The following is a 7,508-nucleotide window of genomic DNA, read 5'->3' as shown; positions in this document are numbered from 1 at the left end:
AGCTCCATGAGATGAGATTAGGTCCTAAGAAAATACATGAGCCAGATATAGATCGCCTGTCATCTAGATCATTAGCCCAGTCTGAATCACTATAAGCTCTAATGGACAACAATTGAGTTTGACTGGCAGGTGACAGTTTGAGGCCATAGGTAGCAGAACCACTAAGATATCTGAGAATTCTTTTCACAGCAGACCAGTGGCTAGTAAGAGGATTAGCCATAAATTGACATGCTTTATTTACACAATATGCTATGTCAGGTCTAGTTAATGTAATGTACTGCAAGGCTCCTACAACTGACCTGTATAAGAGAGGGTCTTCCATGGTGTCTGTTCCATACTTGCTTAGCTTGCAATGGCTGAACATGGGGGCTGCAACTCCATTTGACATTTCCATGTTGACTTTGCTTAGCAAATCCCTGATGTATTTTGTTTGTGTAAGTATTACATGTGAATCAGTGCTCTGCACTTACCATCATTCATTCATAAAAGATAAGGCTTGTTTTTCTGTTACAAAATCTACATCAAGCTAACACAGTTGTAACTATATATACTACTTGCTATACACACCATACATTATTGATACAAAGTAATGCTAGTGAAACTTGTAGCACAGGCCCAATATAAGATAGTCCAGTATGTATCACAGGCTGCAGCCCAATGTACACTAATATTAGGTTAGAAAGTCAGACAATTGCAATTTAATCTTATAATTCTCAATCTTTAACATTTTATTTATCCATTTAATCTCTTGAGAAATAATACATCCTTTTTACATATTTGTTCCTACCCTGACTCATTAAATGATTTGTTAAATCAATTGTTGACTGTTTATCCATTGAGAGCTTGATTTACATACAAAAATTTGTGCTGCACTATATGTGTATAATATCACTATTTCAATTAATAATCACGCACATATAAAAAATTTGTAGCTGATTAGCTCGTACAAAATTTAGCTAGAGAAGAGAAGCCATGCATGTATATATTTAATTAATTTATTAGATTTAATATATTGATTTTAATTATTTCATTTGTTTATTTTGCAATATTAACTTTTAATATGTTATATTAAATCTACTATTCAATATCGGTTCTATTTTGGTCCTATTTTTATAAATAAAAAAATTTAATTTATTGATTAACAAATGTATTAATATTTAGTTTATATATTATTCAGATACATTAATTCTTTAATATATCTTAAAATAATTTGTATATTTAAAAATTAATCAACAAACCCCTTAAATATCTAAAACAACATTGGAATAAATAAAGTGATAAAAGAAACATTAGAACAACTAAAATGATGTTGTTGAAAATTAAAATCTCCTTGAACTTCTTGACATTCTGTCGTTAAAATTAAATGATTGTCTTAATTGAGGTGATGGGAAATGAATATTGATCTTACTGAGATCAGACGATTGTCTTGGCTATTTGACCCTTTTGCGAAAGAGGGTATTTATAACCCCAGTGCTGGGTTAAGATTTGTTGTTTTGGGCTGGATTATTGGAGGCCCCAAAACGGGAGGCTGCTAGGATCCTACGTGGTAGGGCAGAGTCAGCACTTGACTCCCATCCTAAATAGACTGTCCGTAGAGTTCGGAGGAGGAAGACCGAATCTTTCGACGGACAATTGACCACGTGGGGCACGTGGGAATAATATTCCAACGTCTATGAGCGAATGGCTACTTCGTTGGACCTTCAGGCTGGATTGGGCCCTGGCCGATGATGGGCCTGCTCAGTGGCCCAGACCAGAACAAATATTAACATTTCTCTTGCATTGACGTGGTTGATAACCACACAAACAAACAAAAACCAGAATTCTAGTTTGCACTTACTGTTAAACTACTCATCTTGCCTATGTATACTTTTCTTTCAATATGATGGACATAATAAATCTTAAACCGTGTATGCTTATGGAATGAATGATAACATTTGCATCAACCAATTGCCAACGCGGGTATGTTATGATATTAGAATTTCACCCATTTGCTTAAACCAAAAAAAAATATCTAAATGACATACTCTACATAAGCATTTTTTTTTATTTTGCATCAGATATTTCCTCTGTCCTGTTCATTTTCTACAACTATTTTCTTGTTCAATTAACAACACATCCGATTGTATAATATTCATTATTTGACAATCAAAAAGATAAAAAGCACCCAAAACATATAGGAGAAAATGACCAAAGCAGCTATAACATTCTCTAAACATATGTAGTGTATTGATAATATGTACCAAAGTCTAAGGTTAACAAAAAAGAAGATGTAGTGCTACAGGGAGATGTGAAAAAGGTTTGGGTTTAATAAGTTTCTCTCACTTAATTTTTCTGAATGTTATGCATACATCGACAAAATCAACCCTGTTGCATTAGCTTAGTGAGAAAATGTTATACAAAAAATTGACTTCTACAAGCAGGGATATTTCAGGGAAATACCAACTTAACATTTTGTTAATGTTATTGTCAATGGTTTATATGGACAAGTATTTGAACCTTAATCACTCAAAAGTCTACAAGTCATGCTGAGACTCTCTATATCTCTGGAATTAAATAACGATCATTGCAACGGCTGAGTCTTCATCCAATTTCGCATGAACCACTGCCATGAAAGCTTTCACTTCGGACACATCCTTCACCAGGCTCTTCTCAGCAGCTTCCTCTACATTATTGACAGCTGGACCACCATGTCCAGGCAAAGGATTGTTACCCACATTTGGAATGTCAGCAAAGGACAGCATCTTCTGATCTATCAGTTCTTTCACTTTGACTTGGAATGCTCGCGACAGTTCTCGATAGTATGCCCTTCTGAATTGTCATGATATGCGCACCTGACGTTCTCCTTGTACCAAGGTTTGTGTGGCTTTGCCATTGGTGTTAATTCCTTGGGTACTACTGTCCCATTCTGGATTAAGTATTGCAACAACTGAGTGTAAGTCATAGGAATCAGATCAATCTTCACATCAATATATCGGCAATGATATGTATGAATGGTTTGGTTTGTGATCATTGGAACATTCTGATTAGTGGCTCGCGGATAAAAGGTTGCAAAGATATTTAATCCCCCACGAGTAGGCTCTAGTCATGTACCCTATTTGAAAGTATTACCACCACAACGACTCTTCGTAAGACAATAATACCTCCAAGAGAGTCTACTCTAGGTGAGGTCTTTGTATTAACCCAACAAGTCCTAAGTCTTGCAGGCCAATACTGTACCACCGTTGTTTCCAAGGTACGACTATTCGCGAGATAGTAATATCCTCAAGAGGATCTATTCCGAGTGAGGTCTTTGCATCAACCCAACGAGTTCTAAGTATCGCAGGTCCATGTTACACAACTGCCATCTTAACTTAGGTTTTTTCTCAAAGCTCGGAGCTTTTCCTCGCATTGTGCCAATAACCATAAAGTTCCAACAATACCATACCAAAATATACAGCAGTTGAATATACAATAATAAAGCACATAAAGATAAAGATCATTCAAGTGTTTCTGAAAATGGAGAATCGTATATAATTTGATTGATTTTGCCCAGAAAATTTGATTTGTAAAACTTTCCAAAATAAACGCTATAATTGATTAGGCCCTTAGGTTTAATCGATTAGGTAGCATGAAATCTTAATTTCTGTCGCGCCTAATTGATTAGGTTTTTAGGGTTAATCGATTATATAACTTTTTTTTTTTTTATTGGACTTTTGGGCCTTGGATGACCTTGGGCTTGATTTTTTTCTTTCTGCACCCATATCCCATCAAGATTGCACTTCTTTGCTAAATATTTTATTTTTGTATGGCAACCGTCTTAAAACTTAAATTAATACCAAAAAAAATGTTAGTGATAATAAATTTACTAAACAAATATAAAGTAATTTGGTAGAGGATTTAATCAAAGTTTTTCGATTTAATCTCTATCAAGTGTTTGATCACCTAAAAAAGGAGTCTCAAGATATCTTGATAAAAACTCTCCCATTAAATGGAATGACATCACAATCATTGAATTACAAAAGTTGGCTCAAACTTCTTAAGAGTGATAAGACCATCATAGAATCATCAGAGCCATTGAAAAATATTCACCTTGATCTAGAATCATCAAGATCATCAATCATTATCTTGATCAAACATCAAATACATCTTTCTGCTGGTATACTCAAGGTATATTCATGCTTTGCACAATTTCTTTAAATTTTCAATTATCCCCTTTAATGTAGCAAAACATTTATGGAAAACAAATTAATTTTTCACCTTTGGCACCCAAATATTGTTGGGTCTTGGTGCGTTATTGACTTTAAGAGGCCTAGAGGTATTTCCTCAATGTAGTTGTCTTCTCTAGTGGCTTTGAAGCATACATGTTTCTCCTCATCATATTCTTATTTTTTGAGAGGATAATTCATGAGAATCTTCTGACGTGTTGTCGGAGATATTGTTGAAGACATCTTTGATTGAGTTTCTTAAGGTTATATCATCTTCATGTGATGAATCTCTTAGCGTTATTTTTTATCTATTAAATATTATTTTTGATGAAGCTTCTTCATCGTTTCTTTCAAAGATTCTACTGGATGAAGCTTCTTCAAATCTTCTATTGAATGAAGCTTCTTCATCATTTTCATTGGAGGATGATTCTTCGGATGATCCTTCATTTATCGTGATTATTCTTTCAAAAGACACGTATGGTGTTGATCCTTGATTTAATTTTTATGATGAAGAATATGATGATTCTTCCAATGTTATTAATTCTTTCCTTCATGTTTCAACACTATGATTACTTCATTGAGTTTTTCAATAATCTCTTTCTTCCTTGATTTTTCATGAAGCTCATTAAACACACTTCTATATTCTAAATCAATGACCGGATAAGGTTTTTAGCCTTAATTCCTGATTCACATGGATATCTTCTAAATATAAAACTTTCAACATAACCTCCAAGAATTGCAATGTTTGAGCAGCATCTATGAAAATGATCATCATGTTCATTGGGTGTGTCATATTCTAAGATGTGTATGCTTATTCTTTCTTGTTCGACCTTAAGAAAGTTTTCATGGATCATCTCAAGGAAAGAAGAACAAGTCAGAGTAAAGGAAAGAAAAAAACACAATGAAAATAAATAAATAGAAAAAATATAAAAAAGATAATGGTTGAGAGAATTGCACTAGAGATTATAGAGGCCCGGCCTAATCACATGACCTACTCCTCTCTTCAAGAATTTATTCTTTTGAGTTTCTACTATAGATGCGAACTTTTCACAGGATATGCCTACAAATCTTCTTACAAATAAATTGGAGTTTTTCACTGGCTATCCTCCAAACCAAACACGAGATTTTACACCATGCTAATCTCAGAACCAAGCGAAAGCTTTTACACCAAGCTAAGATCACGAACCAAATAGAGATTTTGATGAGCAATCTCACGAACCAATTAAGAGCTTTTACACCGGACTCAGCTCACGAACCAAAAAAATATTTTCATGGATAATCTCACAAACCAAAATGAAATATTTTATTAGCTTAGCTCATAAATCAAACACCAACTTCTCTCAAGAGATATAATACAAGATATAAAATCCTCTTGAGTAAATTAAACCACTATCCCCAACATCAGAACAGATAAAACTTCCTTACTATGTATTTTTTAATTTCAAAATTCTAAGTTTGTTAGTACCATGGTTTTAGGATTGGCACAACTTTGCTAAAACTTGGTTCACTACAGATGTTATGAAAAGATGTTCTAACATGTTACTCAGGAAAGATGTTATGACATGTTATACCAGAACATTAATATTGGTTGTTATTAAATCTTGATAAATTTGATTTGATTCTATGATAATTCTCTTGAATATATCTCAGTGTATTTCGCAGGTCAGGATTATTTAATCTTTAATAATCTTTTGTATCTCCAAATGTACAAGTGGCCAAAATTGGATGCCAAGACAATTTAGGAAACTTGATATTTGTGTTTCAAGATTTAAGGAGATTTATCTACACAGTTGGTACATCAATCAACTTATGAGTCCAGAAATATCTGGATGCAGATTTCGAAACCCATGGATTGCAAAGGTGTATTTAAAGAGAAGACCTAACCTAATGTTATTGTAACCTTTTTACAAAATTTGTAAATTAGGGGAAGCAAAAATTTGCAGGGTTGAGAGTCTCTTTTGTAGGTGCTTTGTCACCCTTGTACCTTTTGATACTTGTGGTAGACTTTGTTGTTCTCACTCAGAAGCCTTTATGTAATGTGTTGAGTTTTTTTTCACTCTTTAAGCTTTTAAGCATGAGAGTTGAGTTTTGTTCTTGATCAAAGCTTTTAAGCAAGATCAAGTTCTTTTATTAGTCGGAGTTGTGAAGCAATACTAAGTATATTTGACTGGAAGTGTAGTATTCCCTTGTCATTAGTTTGTGACTTGATATTTGAAGTGTGATCTTCAGTTAGGTGAAAGATCGTCGATACAGTAACTGGGACTACGACTGTTAGACCTTGGCGCGGTGATTGGAAGTGAGATGAAATTTCTCATATCTAGGATGATCTTAGGTAAAGGTAGCACAAGACAATGATTAAGATGAAAAGTTGTAAACGAGAAGTTTAGCTTTGAAATAATACTATAGTGGACATCCTTTCTAGTTTGGTAGCCCCTAGAGTAGGTGTTGTTTGCACTAAACTGGGTTAACAATTCTGTGTGTGTTATTTATGTTTCTGCATATTTATTTTCTGCATAATCACACGGTTTCAAAAGTCTGTTCAGGATGTCATAACATATATCGGAACATCTGTCTCGATATTAGATCTATTATTAAGATATCAGTATGAACATGCATTACATGTACCAGAGAAATTTCAAAATTAATTTAGCAAAAAAGAAAGAAATAAGAAAGGAGAGAGAGTTAGAAATTGATAAAGTATGTAGAAATATGTTTTATGGTTTTTTTAAAGTGACGATAATCCCTCTACTTATAGGAGTAAAGTATGGCTAAAAAAGGAAAAAGGAACCACATGCTTTTAAAAGTCATAATCAATTATACCATAAGGTTAATCAATTATGAGCTTCAAAATACGCTAACCCTAATCACCAAAAAGAAAGACATATAACGGTTAGAATTTTAATTAATTAAGAAGTTTTATACCTTGCTCTTATCGATTGTTCAAGGGTCTTAATTTATTAGGTAGTGTAAACAAACTTCCTAAAGCTTTAGCAACATCTTTGATCAATCTTAGAAGTATCTTGATGGTTCATCTAAAGGTTTTAAGGTGTTTCAACAAATTTAGAGTGGTTAAAACAATTTTCGGTAAATGTGTGTATTGCCTTGCTAATTTGATAATTTACTCTAGTATCTTTACAGTATTCTGATCACTTATATAAAGACCAGACGAGCTTTCATACTTCTTCTCTTTCACAATATTTGAAACTTCAATATCCCTGGTTAGATTCATCGTTAATTCAACACTTCATTTGGGACTTGACTTCTTCTAACTGATGATGCTTCATAGAGTTTCTTAGTAGACACCATCATCAAAGATTGCTAGAT

The sequence above is a fragment of the Vicia villosa genome, linkage group LG1, assembly GCF_029867415.1.
Source record: "Vicia villosa cultivar HV-30 ecotype Madison, WI linkage group LG1, Vvil1.0, whole genome shotgun sequence".
In the NCBI taxonomy this organism is placed as follows: domain Eukaryota; kingdom Viridiplantae; phylum Streptophyta; class Magnoliopsida; order Fabales; family Fabaceae; genus Vicia; species Vicia villosa.
This window is presented reverse-complemented; position numbering follows the sequence as displayed.